The following is a 20242-nucleotide window of genomic DNA, read 5'->3' as shown; positions in this document are numbered from 1 at the left end:
GAACAGATGAATCGACATTCGGTCTGAATTGATAGTGCATAAAGGAGGATCTTGGACCTGGAAGACAACCTCACTGAAACTAAATCTAAACTAGCACAACTGGAGAAGCAGACCCTTGCTGTAGCGGTAAAAAACATGGGGACTTAGAGGGCAGATCATGACGGAACAATGTTTGGATAAGCGGCATAGCAAAATCCACAAACACTGGTAAAATGGCTATGCTTGTTGAAACACTTATTGCTTCAAACTGTTAGGCCGCAACAGGCTGTCAGAATGTTTCTGATGGACCGGGCACACAGCTCATTGGGCCCTAGCCCCCTTTGAAATCCCCCTGACACCTATAATTGCACGGGTCCTGAACTGCTGACATCTGGATACTATTCTGCAGCTTGCTAGGGAAGGGGGCCCACTCTAGTATCAGGGTTCACAGATTTCTGTTATCTGATAGAGACTTCTAGCCTCAGATTCCTTACCTTAGAATTTTCCCCAGGCATCAGACTGGAGCCGGCAATATTTCATGAGCAGTCCCCCTGCACGCCTTTAGGTGGTGTTGTATGGCTCCGCATGGCAATGTCGGCATTGTCCGTGCCGGAAGTGATGTGCACAGTGCTTATATCGGTGCCCCCCAGTGCGCTGACGCCAGTTCTTTTCTTTCCACACCAGTCAGCGCAGATCCGGAGAGTGCCACCCCCAGTCCTTTTTTACCTGACCCTTTTTCGACTTTTCGTTTAAGTTTTTTCCAGATAGTTCTCCTGGTGTGGCAGAAATGTCCACTATGAAAGTTGGCTTCAAGCCCTGCAACGTCTGTCACCAACAGCAGTTTTGTCTGGACAGTCAGGTCCATCGGGACGGGCACTTTGCCTGTTCGGTCCTGCTGGACTTTTTAGTGTGGAATTGTTTCTCAGACCACCTCCGAGGAGGTTTTGCTTGGGTATCTATTCGAAGGTAAAAAATCTGTGGCTAGAAGTCTCTATCAGATGAAAAAGTTACTTACCACTGATAATGGCTTATCTATTTGAGACTCTTTAAAGCCATAGATTTCTTACCAACCCACCCCCGCTCCCCGCCCTACGAACAGATTTCTAGGGTCAAGGCTGTTAGACTTTCAGGGAACTAATGTTCCACACCCGTGGTCCGTGTTCTTCATTTGACCGCGTTCCTGACATGGAAAGTCGAGAAAAGAAACTGACTGCAGCATGCTGGGGTGGTACCTATATAGGCACTGCTCACGTCACTTCAGGCGCAGACAAATCGACGATGCCTCGTGGAGCCGAACTATGCCACCTACTGGCATGCAAGGGTTCTGCTATCAAAAAATTAACTGGCCCTGTCTGATGCCTGGGTATAATTCTAAAGTAAGTAATCTGCAGTTTGATAGTCTCTACCAGATCAGGTGTGACCGAAGATAAGCAAATTGTACTTGCTGGACTTTAAATGGCAGTACACGAGGCATGCCGTAAATGAGGCATGCCGTAAATTTGTGGAGGTCAAACATTTGCCGGGTAACTACAATATAAAATATGCCACGTTATAGCACACTCCTCTTCGTATGAACATGGAGGGGAAAACGTAATTCTTCACCTCCGTGGAGGAGGCCACCAAATTCTGAAAATTGCTTAAACCCAACCGAAACTCTCCAAAGTCGACCTCTGACTTCCCACCACACTCCACACACATTGGCTCTGGTGAATCCTGGAGTGATGTAGAGGTCTGTACCGAGAACGAGTAACTGCTCCTGCAGAACTGCCCCCCCCCACCCCCCCCTAATTTCCTCTCCCCTCTTTTCTGGGTGCTGAATAATGACATGGCATGAGGGGGGAGTGGAAGAAAGATCAGTTCCGCTGTAGCCCTCCCCTCCTGTTCTCCATTGGACAAAACAATAACCATCGCTCTAGTAGCACCTTCTTGAAGGTTTGGAGAGACTAGCGAGGAAGGCTGCAAGACTTCTGACAAAATGTTAGATTTTGCCTGCTGCTTTTTGTACTAGTGAAGTGAAGGAGGGGACTTCCTTTGAAAGAAAGTTTTAAAGTTTATTTAGTATTGCATAGTTAATTAAAACCTTTGCAACATTAAAACATGTTTAAAACATTTCAGATAACAGTAGCACCATATACTTCAATTTCAGAATATGAATCACCAATTATTATTTTGTTAAGAATACTTAAAAGGATGATATATATATATATATAACACCACATCCCTCCTTGACGAAGAAATCAGAGGCCAGAGGGGAATCCATGGAAGGTAACTCGCTTTATTTGACACATCCCAGTGGCGGCGAATGCATTTCGGCATTGAGCCTTCCTCAGCGTCCTGCACTGCATGGAGTCCTTCTTCCTATTTCCCAAGTCCTGCTGCTCAATTAGTGCTTGCATGCCCTGTAGTCTCCTCCCCCAAGCTTAATCGGCACACCTGTTGATCGCTGCGATGAATGCACAAACTCCAACTCCCAGAATGCATTATGTTTAACCATCTGGGTCGGCGGTGTGGAGGAATGAGGAAAAGTTGGTACGGGCATGACAGTCCTGTGCAGGTGGGTGGTTAAGGATTCCCAGAACAATGCCAAAGTCCACGACCACCTCCTTGGGTCCCCTCGGACTGCTGCTGTGTAGTGTAGCTCCTATTTTCCCAATAGGCTCTGCGCATTGGAATAGTACCTACAGCAGTAAAGGCCTAGACCAGACGTTAACTAGGTCTACTACTGTCGATACTAGACTTAATTTTTGGGTTTGCCAGCTAAGCTCAGAGTTCGCTAGAAACTTTCTCGAATGTTCAAGGAAGGATTAACTCCCCTGATTAGACAAGAAGGGATTTAGTTTCTGACAACCATAGAACATGACAACTTTGCTCTCCCCTAATCAAGAGTCAATCTCAAGAGTCGTGTGAGCACAAGGCAATTATTTTACTCAGTCAGTACATGCATTCTTAGTCTCATCAGAATGTAGAGAAAAGGAAGAGACGGGCGTGTTCAATAAAAGATGTTATTTATTGATCAGTCTCTTTTCTCGTACAAGAGAAATGGATCGATATTATTGCAATACTTATTGTTAAGTAAAGTGCATACATTAGAAGCAATAGTATAAAATAATACTGTAAAAACATTGATATGGTTTCTGAGCCATATGATGTTTAAAATGATTAAAATATATTTACATACACATATACATTTGACTAAACGTACTCAACTGGTGTTTCTAAATACGCCTACCCCGTGTACCTGACCTAAGTCTAATGCGTGGGCGGGAATAGAAAGTTACAGTTTAAGTTAAGTTTGTTTTTGCCAAGTGAATAACTAAAGAATTCTCTGTGAGGGGTTATTCAGTTCTGTACCTGGAATTTAGGATGAATGAGGAATGGTATCTCTTTCTCTGCTCTCGATATTCCAGGCTGCCTGCGAGGGCTGCCCAGAAGCGCCGGTGCTGGGTCTCTCGGCTTGAGATAGCAGCGCGTCTCTCAGCGCGTCAGGAAGGCGGGGCTGTTGCCTGCGGGGTCTGCTTCTGCTCTCGGCTTCGGCAAGTATGGCTGCTCCGTCTTGTCACCACGCGTGTGTTTGCATAGGGCAAGGTCGGCAATATTTATACCTTAAAGGTGCCGGGATTGACGTAAGGATGGACATAGGTACGTCAATAAAGATGTCATACGACTTGCTCGTTAGCACATTCTTTACTAAAGTTCTCTGTGAAATCAAAACAATGGCCGCACGGATTATCCAGGTTGTCATAGGTTTGATTTGTTATGAGAACGTCGTATGCCTTATCAGGGGCTGGAGGAATGTCGCTTGTCTAATTAGATCTCAAGCGTTATGACCTAATCAGATAACACGTTCCTGTGCCGTAGTGTGACTGCGTCAGATAACGGTATCTGCATCATGGGGGTTTTCTTGCCTCATGGGCTGACTGTTAGTTAACTAGCTAGGTAGTTTAACCAGAATAGGGTCAGGAATAGGGGGATCGATTCAGAACCTATAGAAATACACGACACCCACTCCACGCTAACTATGGTCATATCTACTAATCTATGCATAGTATAACATAGTACAACATACTATAGAGTATAGTGTATACCTTACCACCCCAAAATACATAAATGCATTTTGAAATTTTCAAATATACTGAAAAATTGCAGTCATATATATTGTATGCACTTAAGCTATGAATTAAATGCAAAAGTAAGCACGCATTTTATGCATTATTGCTTGTTGGTATATGAGAAATACACATGAAATGGCTCTTAATATGGCTATACAGAAAGAAAAGTCGAAACCATTTCATCACATAATATATTTTGTGAACATACCAGCGGGCAGCTAAAGTCTATATAAAGTCTATAAAGTATCTAAAAATAGAAATCTTAGTTCTCTAGGAATAGTTTTCTTACTTTAAGCAGAAGATCAGTGTCCCGGGAAAAAATATATAGAAAAATATTTTAAGGGCTTGCTGAAAAAAGTTGCTGTCCGTGAACTGGATTGTAATTGTTCATGTGACTTTATTTTTTAAAAGTTGAAGGCCGAATTCAGGGAACGCCGTGTGCGAGTTTACTCAAAAGTCTCTATTTCTGTTCCGGAGAGAACATCATATCATTCAGGCTTTCGAAAAAACTGTCAACAGCTTCATGGGAAAGTTCCTCTAAGTCGGAAATAGGGGTAACCATGCATTCGTGCGCATGATTGTCTCCATTGACATTCTGATTTGCATTGCTGACAGAAGGTCGTACCTGTTCGATGCTGCTTTCATCTTGAACTTCACTACTCTTCAATCGTAGTGGTGAAGATTCCAGGAATGCCGTCATCAGAATTGGCAGCCTTTGAGGGCAGCACAGTGCGTGAACCTTGGTAGGAACCAACAGTGTATCTGCATCCACCGGCGCATCCGATTGTAGCGTCAGACAGGTGTCTAACACGCATTCTTCTCCGCATAGCAGACACCTTAGTACAGGTAAAACACACCTTTGCCATATTGGTCGAAATGATAGAAACCAAGTCATGTTTAGGTCTCTAAGCCGGGAGAGTCCCAGGATTTTTGATATCCGGTCCCGGTATCCAATGGCTAGGATCGTATCTTCCATTGTCGTGAGAGTTTGATCTGTGACATGGGTTGCCATAACGAAAAATAAGGACTAGGAATAGGATTCCTGCAATTAGTCCCAGGATCAGGGGAAGTCCGCCAAAAATCGAATGGATGAAATCTGGAAAAATACCCAGTATGGCTTTGAATGGTGTTAATGCCATCGAAAATACTGTCTTAAATACCTTTGAGACCCCAGTGGTATCAGAAATATTTAAGATTTCGCTCAGGATTTCCGCGAAATGTACGGGGGAATTAGTTGATAATAATGTATGTATCTCTGCAGTCGTCCTTGCGACTTGTAGATCATACGTTTCTTTAGATGACGTGAGCCTTGTAGGCGTCTGAAGAAGCACTGTTTTCATTCTGCTTAAAGTATCTATTCGAATAGAAGTAATTTTCAAACCGGGCCATGCCCTTGCCTCCCTGTCTGGAAAGGAGCTGGGGAATAAAGAACGTCCACAGCACTTGACCTTCGCCGTCGTAGTGACGAGATAAGGAGTCCCGGGCATAAGACTACAACATCTGCGGTCTACAATAAGAATGTAACTCCCATTATAGAGTCTTTGAAAGAATGGTTCTATTTCAGTTGCAGGTGCGCCTTGCTGGTGACATGAAAGGTTGTATGAATTCCCTTCACAGGCTCCGTGCAAACTAATACCGTTACACAGAAGCGTGCCGCTTAGTGACATAGCACAATTGTTGCCACTAAGAAACACTTTCTGTCCTTTGTTACTGACACATGCATGTGAATAGGGCAGGTTCCAAGTTGTTTTAAGGTACCCCTTTCCCAATTTCTCGTACATGCCAGCCTGTATATATTTTTGGCAGTATTGAAACCTGAAGGTTGAGATTGGAATATTTATGATTCCGTGGATTATCCATTCACTGACAGGTCGTTCTGACATTGTCATTGGTAATCTTTCTAGTTTTTCAATGCTCAAGATTGTATAATCAGCACCCTTCTGCGCCATACCGATTTGTCTATCAGTAAGGTTAAAGATTTGGAATAGTGACGTTGTGTTGATTAAACGCCAAGGCACGTAGCCTGAACGCAGATTTTGTAACGTCCAGCCAAGCTGTACAATAGAACGCAATTGTGACTGTCCATGTTGTAATAACAGTAAGTCTTGCGATAATATATCGATTGCTGAAGACACAATGCTGTCCAATGAAAAAATTCTGGAGGACAGAGTCATTAACCCATTGTCCACTACAGAAAGTGATTTTTCCAAATTAATACGATCAATTTCACGTATTCTCTCTGCTGTCTCAATTTGAGTAACCTTCCAGGCCTCATTGTATGCTGCATATACAGAGGCTGCTATGAAACGCTTATGACGCTGTTTGCGTGGTCCCAGTATGAAATCACGCAAGTCAGCACCATCAGTAAGTAAAGTTAGGTGTTGCTTAATTTCAGGCAGTGTGGAAGTTTGTAGCCATTGAAGGCATAATTTGCCCACACTGTAGGTTGTTATTATCCCTGGGTGATGTCTTTGGGGATATCTAGGGTCTGGCCTGGTCATTTTGAAACCCTGTGTTTTATTCAGGAATCTATCTTGACAGTTATTTGTATCTGTGGGCCAGATCAACCATTGTTTCCAATCAGGATGTGTTCTGTTTTGGTTAAGTATATGGTTTATGTCTATTTCTTCATCTGTTTCAGAGCTATTGCTAAACATTGTTGGCTTTGGAATAGACGGGTTATTTAAATCTTTGATTTTGGCTAAGCCAAGACAGGTGGTTTGTTGAACAGTGTCATTTAAAAATATCATTTGTTCTGGGATCATGCAGGCTCTAAACAAAGCTTCTAAACCCTGTACTTGCCATTCTTTTGTACCCCAAACACTTTTCAAATCAACATTTTTGTCCCAATAATCAAATCCAAAAGTATTCATTTTTTCAAAGAACGAATCAGAATAAATCAATTTTGTGTTGGTTATCATGGTTTTCATCCCTGTCTTGTTTGACAATTTGTAATAAAATGTTTCAGCATTAGTTATGTTAAAACCTGAAAAATATGAATATTTGTCATAAACGGTTCTAGAGCTCCCTTTTGGAGGTGTAGCACAATGTTCCCATTGATTATAATTTAAAACATTTCTAGGTTGTGCAGATTTATGCAAGAAATGGTTACCATAATGGTTATAGCAATACATACTATCATAATTTGTAGAACCCTGCAAATAATCATGTTTTGTAAATTTAGCAGACATTACTAAGTCAGACATCATATTATTTATACTTTCAAAGTCCCAATCATCAGCAAATGAGTTTGGTTTTGCAAAATCACTCAAGGAGATCTTGATTTGGTGTGGATATTTCAGGATCTCGACCGGACCATAAATTTCATAGTCAGTGTTGTCCCAGGCTACCCCACCAGGTATTGGAATTGCTGTGAAGTTGGCTGAAGAAAGTTCTGAAGAAAGTTCTCGTTTCTTGACGTGTGAAGATGTGTGTGGTTTGAGGACCAAGTTGATGTTCTGACTTGCTGTGTCCATTTTAGCATATTTTCCCTCAATGAAGCGTCCCAAAGTAAATACCATGATGAGCCAAAGTATGAGGATAAATGCACCAAAACCCACCCAAAATTCAATCCATGGAGAAACCAGATATGTTTCTTTCAGTTGTTTCAAAAGTTCCTTAGCTTTGTCTTTAAAGGATTTTGATGATGGCTGTGTCTTTTGTTCACTGAAGCCGTCAGAGGAATCATCGAAGTTGATGAAGTAACCAGATGCAGTTCTGTCAATTGTTCCAATTGGTTCAGGATTTTTGTTTTTTGCATTTTCACTTGGTACTTCAGTATAGATTGGTGTCTCTCTGCTAAATGTCTTTATTTGGGTTTTCAGAGGTCTTAGTTCTATTGCATTGTTGCATAGTCCTTGTTGTTCTTCTATAGGCGTTTCGAATGTAATGAGCCTCTTTGATAGGACCTCTGTACTGGTAGCAAACCTTGGTGTTCTGCTACTTATTGGGAGTCCACTTGGCCTACTGTTTGTTATCGGCCACATGTTGTGGTTTTACCAGGTCAATGGATACAACTCGGTTCTCCTTTTTTCCAGCAAGTGGCGGTAGTACAACTGATCTTGTCCCGTTGACAGACAAGACAGGAACTGCTTTTCTGTAAGAAGGCCCAAATTCCTTCTTTACCGCGATCTTCTCCCTGACTAGATCCCCGACTTTTGGAATCCAGACAGGTCTTGCTGGGACAGGTGGTGAATCTTCAGTGGTCGTTGGCTGTTGTTTCAACTGTATGTTGCTCAGGTCTTTTCTTGTTTTGTTTAAGTCCTGCAAAATAGCCAAACGGTCTTTGACATCAAAGGTTTTTTCTATTACCACTGAAGTCTGACTATCAAGGTCAGAGATCAACATCCTAGTTCCGAATAATAATTCGTACGGACTGAATCCCTTCAGAGAATTTCTTGGCAAGTTATTTAGACTACGTTGGACACTTATTAGATGTTTGACCCACCCAGCTCACGAACCTAATATCCTTTCTATTATAGATTGCTTTCTGCCTTGGTTTTTACTTTACACCGTCCCATACCCTCAGGAAGGAAGTGAGAAGATTCCCGCTGGGCTGTGCTCATTTGGCCATTCTTTCCCCCCCCAGGCTGGATTGCCTGAGTGAAAAAAAATGGTCGAACGTAGCATGCTCTTAGCGTATATGCCATTTAGACTCGCAAATCTTGTATAACAGTCCGGACGTCAGCCAAGTGCTGGTGATCTACATTATAAGTGGAAACTAGCCTGTATATGTTAATCGCAAGCCATTCTTTTTGCTGGTAATATTATCTGCCTTGATACGACGAGGTATTAAACTGCTTCTCTCCCCACTGCGATCTCTGTTGCAGTTTGGGCAGTTTTTTACAAACATGGTGTAGTGCAGGCTCATGCCTGGCCACCAGTACCGTGATTGTAATTCTTCCAGAGAATCTTTTAATTTAAGGTGTCTGTGTCCCTCGCCCATGTGTGCGTCTGCGATTAACAAGTTTCTCCTGTCCATGTTTGGAATCACTCTATCCCCCACTCCAGGGATTCGAGCAAAAAGGGACGGAGTTTGCATCGATTATGTATGTATAATTGAGTGGATAATTGATCGGTAACGCTGAGCAGTCGCCTTTTGATGACGTTTTCACCGCCAGCAATGTTTCGCCGTCAATGTATTTTAATGTACGCTTTTTTCGATCTACGGGAGCCGGTTTACTGGCTGCCGCTGCGGCTGTTTCAGCCAATGAATTCCCAACAACGTGAACGCCATCACGCTGGTGACTCAGTGAGTGTGTCACGTGAGTCTTTGGTAGTTCTTTTTTCAAAAGAGCTACTTGTTCCCAGAGCAGTCTCTGCTTTATTGGTGCATCTGTGTCATCTTTGTAACCGTTCTGAATCCATGTCTGCAAATCCTTGTTATATGCTTTGACGCAGTAATATGAATCTGACACTATAAGTGTCGGGAATTCGCGATCCGCATTATCTAGCGCCATTTTCAAAGCTAATATTTCAGTTTGTTGTTCTGAATTGGTTTCTACTGAGTGTGTCTTTGTTAATAGAGGTCTTAGTTTACCTCCGCGCCACACTTCTTTTGTAATCTCACATGTGGGGTTGTATGCTTGTTCTCCCCAAACGGAGGGTTGAGCATGTCCGTCTGTATAGATTACACAGGCGTAATGTCGTAGAGGCAGAATGTCGATTGGCAGAGGATACGTCTTTTCATATTTTAGATTTTTCAATTCTTCTAGTTCTGGATCAAAGTAGTAGTATACTTTGTCGGTTGTGATTGAATTCACCCATTGTATCCATTCCGGATTCAATGTTGTTGTTGGTAAATTACACGGTGTTGTTAGTGCCTCGAAGGCTGATTCAGCTGTTCTGACTGTGATATGTCTACCGTCAGCTATGTCTTTTTCTCTAGCTATTGCGGTTTGAACTGCTTGAACAATTTTTCCTTTGTTGCTGAATCTCTGTTCAGCTTTTGTGTACAAGTGTGATTTGAATGCAATTGGGACCATTTCTCCCTCATTAGAGGTTAGGTATGTGAATCCGCATCTCCCTGGGATGACTCGGATCACAAGGTTGCGTGTATTATCACGGGTTTCTAATTTTGTTTTAATTAGCATGTCTGTTTGTAAGGATCTCAAAATTTCTGTGTGTGCTTGAGTCCAACTGGATCTTTTAAAGTCTGGTTTAATTAGATCATAAAGGGGTTTGACCCTTTCTGCGTAATTTGCAATATATGTTCTTCCGAAATTTAGGAAGCCTAGAATTGACTGTAGGTTTTTTAGTGTTTTAGGAGCTTGGATTACGGCACATTTCTCTAGGAAATTGTCTGCCAGGCTTTTACCTTCACTTGATAACTCATATCCTAAGAATAGGACCGTCAGATGGGCAATTCTGGACTTTTTAAAGTTGAATTTGTAACCCTCTGCAGCGAAACCAAGTATTATGGTGTTCACTCTTTTCAAGTGAGTTTCCAAGTCATCATCTGTTAAGTAAATGTCATCGACATAAGATAATGCTTCATCATCATATAGTTGTAGTAATTCTGTTACTCTCGCTGAGAATACCCCCGGGCTGTTCTTGTACCCCTGGGCTAACCGACAGAATTGTTTTTGAGTGCCATTTACTGAGAAAGCTGTTAAATATCTGCTCTCTGGTGCTATGTTTTGACAAAAGAATCCATTGGAGATGTCCAAGGTTGTTTTGTATTTTTTGCGCACTATGTTATTCATTAGTGCAGCACTGTGTGAGTTTTGCACTGCAAAAGTTTTGCAACATGTGTTAAGGTGTCGGTAATCCAAAACTAGACGATATGAGTTGTCTGGTTTGGCGACTGGAAACAAAGGATTGTTCATTTGTGAGGTGCAAGTTTCAATCACCCCCTGGTATTCTAGCTGATCTAGTATTTCATTTACTTGTTTTTTAGCTTCTTGCTTGATTGGGTACTGCCTTTGTGCAGTTGGTTGTGATTTTAACTGGACTTTGTGAGGAGGAGAATCCTCATCCCATCCTACATGATTTTTATATAAAGCAGGTGCTCAGGCCACTGCCCACTTTCTAGCAAGTGTATATTTTTTATGAATCGGTATTTGATTAGAGAAGGCAGGCATAATTACTTCTTCGCCATGAGGGCACTCCCTGACAAACTCTGGTGGCCAGTCTTTTTCAGCTAGAAGGATGTCATAGCCTTTGGAGAGGTTATCCCAAAATAGTCCCCTAATTTTCCTAGTCTTATCTCCCTCTATACGTAATGTTATCTCGTATATTTTGTGGGGCTTGCTAACTCTGGTATCTGCAGTTTCCACTTGAAGGTATTCATTCGTGTCCACTGTCTCCAGATGATTCATAAGGACTTTGCGAGCTATGCTCACCTCTGCTGCGCTGTCTAGCATTGTCTGAGCCCACTCTCCGTTTTTCAGTTGTGTCCTCAGTATTCTCGGCATTGTTAACTACCTTGATACTGGCTACCTTCTTTTTTGGAAATTGTGATTTCTTTTTCAGTTGAGCAGGTTCCTTGTCTTTGGACTTGGCGTGCTCTTCTGATCGTCCTCTTCTTTCCGATTTCTGCGAGGAATTCTGAAAAGATTGAGAGGGACGTGTATCAATGTCTTGATATCTATCAGGTTTTTTAATATTATCCCTATTTCTAAGGTTATATCTATTCCCAGAGGGGTCACTCTGGGGTGACCTTTGTCTCGGGTTTGGAGATTTCTCTCTTCGCCTAGGAGACCTTCCTCTGGACTGGAATTTCTTTTCTTTAGGATTGGATTGTTTATTTCCATCCCAGTTCTTTTTTGGTGAATTATTATTATTATTAAAAAACATTTTTTCTGGACTTGTAGTCAGTTGCGGTTTTACTGGTATTCCACCTAGACTATCTCTGCCTAGTTCTTCATAGGATTTTTCTATGATTCTGGCAATTTCAGCTGGTTGGTCTGCTATATCTGTCTCTTTTAACCTCTGGCGGATCGCCACGTTTGCTGCTTCACCTTTTATGTTGGCTAATAATATAGCCGAGACCTGCTTGAAGTCTTTCAGTAATTTCATACCAAGAGTTAAAGCAGGTTCTGGACCGTATTCATCTTGAATTTGTTTTAGCACATCTGGTATCACCGAAATGGATGGGACACCGTGCGTTTTTGTATAGATGGAAGCAAAGACTGTACCCCAAGTGTCACAGTCCTCAATGTGTGGTGCGATTCCCATTGGGAGACATATAGTCAGAATCCTGTGTTTTTCCAGCGGGGTGGTGTCAGGAAACACCGCCTCTATTTGGGTAATTTTCTGTGCCAACCAGAATGGTATCTGTTCCCGTTTAGCTGGAACTTTACCTAGGCAGGATTGGATGTTCTGTGGTGTAATTTTATTTGTGTTCCCCTGGTGAGGGGTCAGCTGTGGTAGTTTAATCGCTGGCTGAATTGTTGAAGTCCGCATTACATACTGAACTAATTGTCTGTGAATTTTTAGTAGTTGTTTTAGCTGTATTAACAGCTCTGCTGCAGGCATTCTTTCGATGTCTGGATGTGGTGTGTATCCGGCTAAGACCGGCCACGTTGCTCCTGGTCTTCCTAAAGGACCGAGCCTTGTAATGTGATTGTTATGTATTAGGGCGCCATCAAATAAGAGCAAATGCTCTTGGTATTTGAGTGGTACTTCCACCTCCTCGAAAGGAGTGTACGTTTCAGGAGGTTCCTCTACTTTGTAATAGTGGAAGTACTTTGTTACAGCATTTGCTGCTGGAAAATGTATCCATGTATAGTATACCTCTGTCTGCCGATATTCGTGTGCCTCAATTACGAATATGACTGTGCCACCTCTAGGTGTCAGTCCATTTTCTATAAGTTTTAAGGTTATAGATCTCCTTTTAATGACCGGAATGAGTATTATATCCGCGTCTGCTGCTTGCATGGTAGCATCAGCATCTGCTATTTCAGTAGCTAATCTAATTGCCTCTCTTTCTCCATCACTGTCTCCCATTTTACTGACAGGATGGTATTATTTTTGTTTGCAGATCAGGTTTCTTATGGAAACAGAGATTAGATGCACAATATTCTGGAACTGTTTTATCCTTCAACGTTGACTTGACCAAAAACCATACATAGGAGTTCCCTCCTGCGAGGTTTTGGAGGATATAATAACCTTTCACCCACTCCAGACGTCTTTGGAGTATTTGGGAAAAGGGGTCTGAGTGAGAAAGCACGACTGAGTTACTCTAAATGTCTTACGTTAGTTTTATCGCCCTTTCCAAACGCGTTGGGCGCCATGTAGTGTAGCTCCTATTTTCCCAATAGGCTCTGCGCATTGGAATAGTACCTACAGCAGTAAAGGCCTAGACCAGACGTTAACTAGGTCTACTACTGTCGATACTAGACTTAATTTTTGGGTTTGCCAGCTAAGCTCAGAGTTCGCTAGAAACTTTCTCGAATGTTCAAGGAAGGATTAACTCCCCTGATTAGACAAGAAGGGATTTAGTTTCTGACAACCATAGAACATGACAACTTTGCTCTCCCCTAATCAAGAGTCAATCTCAAGAGTCGTGTGAGCACAAGGCAATTATTTTACTCAGTCAGTACATGCATTCTTAGTCTCATCAGAATGTAGAGAAAAGGAAGAGACGGGCGTGTTCAATAAAAGATGTTATTTATTGATCAGTCTCTTTTCTCGTACAAGAGAAATGGATCGATATTATTGCAATACTTATTGTTAAGTAAAGTGCATACATTAGAAGCAATAGTATAAAATAATACTGTAAAAACATTGATATGGTTTCTGAGCCATATGATGTTTAAAATGATTAAAATATATTTACATACACATATACATTTGACTAAACGTACTCAACTGGTGTTTCTAAATACGCCTACCCCGTGTACCTGACCTAAGTCTAATGCGTGGGCGGGAATAGAAAGTTACAGTTTAAGTTAAGTTTGTTTTTGCCAAGTGAATAACTAAAGAATTCTCTGTGAGGGGTTATTCAGTTCTGTACCTGGAATTTAGGATGAATGAGGAATGGTATCTCTTTCTCTGCTCTCGATATTCCAGGCTGCCTGCGAGGGCTGCCCAGAAGCGCCGGTGCTGGGTCTCTCGGCTTGAGATAGCAGCGCGTCTCTCAGCGCGTCAGGAAGGCGGGGCTGTTGCCTGCGGGGTCTGCTTCTGCTCTCGGCTTCGGCAAGTATGGCTGCTCCGTCTTGTCACCACGCGTGTGTTTGCATAGGGCAAGGTCGGCAATATTTATACCTTAAAGGTGCCGGGATTGACGTAAGGATGGACATAGGTACGTCAATAAAGATGTCATACGACTTGCTCGTTAGCACATTCTTTACTAAAGTTCTCTGTGAAATCAAAACAATGGCCGCACGGATTATCCAGGTTGTCATAGGTTTGATTTGTTATGAGAACGTCGTATGCCTTATCAGGGGCTGGAGGAATGTCGCTTGTCTAATTAGATCTCAAGCGTTATGACCTAATCAGATAACACGTTCCTGTGCCGTAGTGTGACTGCGTCAGATAACGGTATCTGCATCATGGGGGTTTTCTTGCCTCATGGGCTGACTGTTAGTTAACTAGCTAGGTAGTTTAACCAGAATAGGGTCAGGAATAGGGGGATCGATTCAGAACCTATAGAAATACACGACAGCTGCTGCCAATCAAAACAGGACCGCAATTGAGCAGGGGCAGTGACGCAACAGCATAGCGCCCTAACGGAGGTAAAATACCTCGCTCCGCTCATGTCAGCCTGGGAAAACTGGCGGACACCGGACATCTCGATACCACGAGTCTTGTAAACGCTGTCAGACAGCGTGGTGCCAGTATTAGTCCGGGTCACTTCATGCAGCAGGGCCATCTGAGCTATATATGTGTGTGTATATATTAGTGCATTTGGATCTTTAAAGTACAAAATAATAACAGACTGTTACGGATTGCACTTTTACACATAGGTCTATTGCACGTTTACCATCAATGGATTGTTGATAAGATTGAAGCGATACCAGACATGTATGAAATGTGTGTTAATTCAGACGGTGCATGCTGACCGGTCCTCGCTGCCTGCCTTTCATAGATGTGCCGCGGTATAATAGAATGCGTAATTAATCTAAAGTGCACACTAAACGAGACGTAGCAGTCCATGAGGGGCATGAAATCAGTCCCCGATGCCTAACTGACATAAAAATGCCGACAATAAAGTGAAACATGTCAAAAATCTTAAAATGCAATCTAGACAGTCTGCAGTACATGACTTGCCTTTGTCACAGTGATTTAGATTTATTTAGATTTGCGAGGTTATTTAAACCTTTGCATCGTAAAACCATAATGATGCACCAACAAATAAAAACATTGCTACATAACAGCTCCTCTGCTGTCAAAATTATATATGCTAAAGGAAGTTGGGTACAATGCCATTACAATATGGATTAAAATGTGCAATTTAGAACAAAAGTACATTTTTGTGGGACATTTTAAAAAGAACGCAGAGATATTTAAGACGACCTATGTGCAGAATAGCAAGTTGTTTGACCAAGGGAACTTCACCCCACCTGGTGACGAATCATCGTTTAACAATGCTTTTACACCAACGATTAAAAGTATTTCTGCAGAGCAACGATCAGTGTGAACAGGATTAAAAAATGATAGCACTCTACTGTTGAGATGTCCTATGTGCAAAATAGGAGATTTGTCTAAGGCATTCTAAGAGAAGGAATGGAGTGGCATTTAAGGTGTCCTATGTGCAAAATCGTCCTGCCAGCTGTGTACGGTCAGTTCGGGCGATATTTATTTTCTACCTTGATAAGGAATTTCACAAAGCGACAATTCAGTTGTATGTCCACAGGCGTGAAGCAAGCCAGTACCGCTTGGCTGCATGTTCCAGAGTCCTCTTTGGTTAAGGGGTGCATTACATGAATCTTCGCTCACTCAATAATTCCTTGCAGGTATTCACCAAATGCACCATATCTTCTTTTCCCTTCCCACACAACCAACAGTTAGTCATAGTCATGTTACCTTTCCAGGGTGGTTGGTGTAGGAGCAAAGGTAGTATGTACAATTGGTATCTCGAAATTTTTTCTTTTACTAAGTTGGAGTCCCCCCTGTGAAAATGGGATTGGGGTATTGCTTTGTCGTAACTGTGCACCACCTGCTAGCACGGGCTCTGTCTGCCACTGCTGCCTTGAACTCAAAGAACAAGACTATTTTCAAGGTTTTGTTTACCAGCTTTTTGAGTTACTGATTCATTGAGGTAAGCTTTGGCGGAGAGCTGCTCCTGATCCTCAGTTCCAGCCATAGATGTGGGTTTAGTGTGTTTGGTTCTGCGTTCTTAATTTTGTGCCAGTACTTGATATGCCCACCTCTCTTGGCGAGATATTGTTCCTGAAGTCCAAACTCCAATCTTATTTTAGCAGGGGAGGTGTATTTGGGGAGGCCGAAGATCATTCTGTAGGATCTGACCATAATCCCATCCAGAGTTGATGCCTCCCTTCTGCGTAATGGCTCTCTTGCATAGGTTATTGGCTGTATCACTTTTGCTTGTATTACCCGGAGCAGTGGTGTTAATGTGGGGCCAGCCACTTTCTGCGTTAGGTTTCTTAATGCCAATACTGGAGCATACCCCTTCCATTTTTAAAGCCTCTTTCTGCGGTTTGAATGAACCCTTTTTATCTATATTAATACCTAAGTATTTGTATTCCAACTCCACTCGTTGGGAGGCGATATGCCAGTTTAATGTTTTTCTTTTCGTGCTGTTCACTGCCATTGTTTTTTTTTCGTAGTTGATCTTTAGGCCATTTTCTGTCGAGTATGTATGGCTGCGTAGAGAAGATGCTGCAGGCCAACCGGGGTGCAACTTATTAGCACCAGGTTGTCTGCATAGAGGATGTTGGAAAGGACTAATCCACCCAGCTTAGTGGTGTGGGAGTTACAATAGTTCAGTTTTGTTGTTGTCTTGAAAGATGCGTCCCCGTTCCCAACTTGACTTGTACCCACGTATCTGTATGTAACAGAATCAGTAGCTTCAGGAGGGCAGATGGAGCATTCCATTTTCAACCATAGTTTACCACGATCAATATGATCAAAAGCAGTGCAAAAGACTTAAGCAAAGGTACAAAGGTAACTGCGCGTTTGGACCCTTCTATTAATAGAGAAAAGGCCATGATATTAGTTATAGTTGCCATATGTTTGCAGAAACCGGTTTGGTTTAGCTGGATGACGAGATTATCCGAGGCCCAGGGTGTTAACTCCTTTAGAATTGTGCCAGCAAAGTATTTTGCCTCATTGACGATAAGCGCCACAAGTCAATATTTTTTTGCTCTGCTCTTATCACCTTGTTTGTAGATCAGTGAAATTATGCACTCTCTCCCTCCATGAGGCTGGGATTACGGCATCTGCTGATATCTGCTGGAATATTGTCTCTAGTTCCTCTGGCCAGTAACTGGCATCCTGTTTGTATAGTGCAAGTGGAATCCCATTTGAGCCTGTGGCCCCCTCCTATCGCCCTAGAAATATGTCTCTTTATTCACTGACTAGTTGGTGTCAAGGAATCCGTGATAGGGTCTTGTGGTGAGCGTTGGGCGTGGGACGCTCTTTCAGTTTCCTTTTTAATAGTATTGTTGGAAGAGTCGAGAATTAGCCTCTCCTAAAGGTGGTAAAAATGCTGGCACTGCAACTTTGCCCTGGCTTCTTCGATCAAATGAGAACTAATAATTTTATGGGTGGGCCGTTGTAACATGGTTACTTTGCACCACAACCGTGCATGGTCATTACTTTTCATGTCAAAACGGAGCTTTTCCCACAGCGAGCCTTCTTCTTCCCTTTTCATTGTCCATGTTAGTTTTTTCAGGGTTGCTTTCTTCCATCTCAGCTCGTGGTGCAGGTCATCGTCACACAGCTTCCAGCGAAGTTTTCTAAGTATTATTTTTGTGATTCCCTTAAGTGCCTTTACGTGCTGTAGTTGCGAGAGAGTAAAAGTGTGGTGCCCTGGCGGAATCCTTGCTATGGTGTATTCCTTCTCGTCATTGAGGTGGCAAATGTGTCCCCTAGCACCTTTGTGAAGGCCTCCCAGGCGGCTAAATGGTTTGTGGATCTATCTTGCAGTCCTTGTAGTTTGTCCTTGGTGGACCCCAAGAGTCGATCTATGGAAGCAATGTTACATTTAATCCTTTTGTTGTCCATGGTGTGTACGGAGCATGCTACTTCAGTCAGATGACAGGCATCTACGAGGCTCACATTAATTGTGACCACCTGTGGCTGATGATCGTTGAGTCTTCCTCAGCCAGTTAGTATGAGGAGACTTTATGGCACAGTTGTAGAATGACAAAGCTCTAGTCCAATGTTGAGGTGGCCGTCGTGGAGTGAAAAGTTGCTGCAGGTGGACTGTCCTCTGGGAAATGACCATTGAGTGCCCGAAAGCTGAGATTCTCTAACTCTCTCAGGAGCTGCTTGCCTATTTTGTTTTGCCTCCCCATAGTGTTCTCTCCCTGTAGTGCGATATCCCATTGTGATGATTGGGTGGCTAGAGGTTCTTCATCTATCAGAGTGCCAAGTAGATGTGGAATAAAGTCCCCTGATAAAATAAAGTTAGGACTTTGTTCCTCTCCCAGGAGCTTTTCATTTCGCTGATCAGTAACCTCGAATCTTTTTCCCTGCCTTTAGGGTGTAGGTATGCATTAATGATCACAGTCCGTAGTTGTTTTCCATCACAGCGAACCGTAGCTCTGATTGCTTGTATTTCTATTTTTGCTGTTGACTTCACTTGTAGTTCCTTGACGGCGCGGATGCTTCTTGCTTAGGTGTATATCAACAGACCATGGTGTGTACAGAGCATGCTACTTCAGTTAGATGACAGGCAACTACGGGGCTCCTTTGCAGGCCGGGGTGTGGAAACCCACAAAAAGAAAGAGGTCCAGAGAGGCAAGGGAGACCTCCTTTTGTATCCAAGCCACTTCATTTATGTAAGTCCGAATTATATCATATGCTCTGTACCCCCATAACCTTTATCCAGGATAGAACCCAAAGAATTACTCCATGTGGACACATTTCTGGGCCCTAGTGAGATGTTGTTCCAAAGGCTGATCTTCAAAATAGGCCTGAATGTTTTCCTTTCAACTTAGATAATGTCCACCCACTTAGAGAGTTTTGTAGCTTGTGCTGAATTTGGCTCAGAGGGCACTGCTGCTGTTGGCATCATAGGCAAAAACAATAATTGATGGACAGAATGCAGAACAATGTCATAAATTCACCCCATTACAGAGATCTGGGCCTAAATCCATTGTTTTTATGCTCACCATGCCATTCCAGTGTGAACCCAGCCATATGCAAATCAGTCTTGAGCCTGTGCCCAATGGGAACAGTCCAGCCCGAACTGCCAGGCCAGGTCCTCCCTGGACTAGAAACAAGCATCGTAGGACCGGTTTTGGGGTTTCACCTCATCTGCCAGGATAGCTTGCCTCCAGTGGCATGTGAAGCACGGGACCCACTGGGTACAAGTTTGCATCTAAGAGGGCACAGGCTTCATTGGAACAAAGCGAGAATATGATTTCGCCTCCCTGTGGTACATCTCATGTTTTATGTGGGAATGGGACTTTTCTGAAGTGAAACGCTTTTGCATATCCCTGTACAGCTTACCCAGCAGTAGCTTGGGCTCTTGCGCCTTGATGGCATTTGGGTACCCCATTCAACAGGCGACACTGACCAAAGGGTCATGTTGGAAGCCAAAATGCCATAAGCAGATATTGTATGGGTCCGACAAGGGCACCTTCTTGGAGCCTCGGCTACAAAATTTGAACCCTGATGCCTTTGGTGGGAACATGTGACCCAGTCGCTGTTGAAAGCCGAGAAAATTCCTCAGTGAAACTCTGAAAGAGCCCAAGACCTCTATTGATGATATGCTGAAAAACAGGGACTGACTACAGAACACTGGTTTGTGCCATTGTACTCAGATGTTGAGCGTCCTGGATGGGCGGAGTTGAAACTGGGGTTGCATAGCTCGATCTGGTAGCGATATAGAGCTATTTCTCAGGGGAATTTCTGAATCCAATCTAGTGCCTAGTTTATACTTAAAAGGCTACCAGAAATGTTGTTAGCACAGGTCAAGTGCCTTTTTCTTTAAAGCTGTATCTAATTCTCTCTCACTTTGATGAATTTCATTTCTGCTCACAAAAAATATTTTGTGCTGCGTTGCTAGACATATTTTG

At 42.8% G+C, this 20242-nt stretch overlaps 1 protein-coding gene across 1 annotated transcript in view; it reads left to right on the top strand.

Moving 5' to 3' along the window:
* The window catches only part of EPG5 (ectopic P-granules 5 autophagy tethering factor), a 582198-nt gene that overhangs the window by 444823 nt on the left and 117133 nt on the right, over positions 1–20242 (top strand). The gene's annotated exons all lie outside the window — the stretch shown is intronic.

The sequence above is a fragment of the Lissotriton helveticus genome, chromosome 2_1 (genome assembly GCF_964261635.1).
Source record: "Lissotriton helveticus chromosome 2_1, aLisHel1.1, whole genome shotgun sequence".
NCBI classification, from domain to species: domain Eukaryota; kingdom Metazoa; phylum Chordata; class Amphibia; order Caudata; family Salamandridae; genus Lissotriton; species Lissotriton helveticus.
This window is presented reverse-complemented; position numbering and strand designations above follow the sequence as displayed.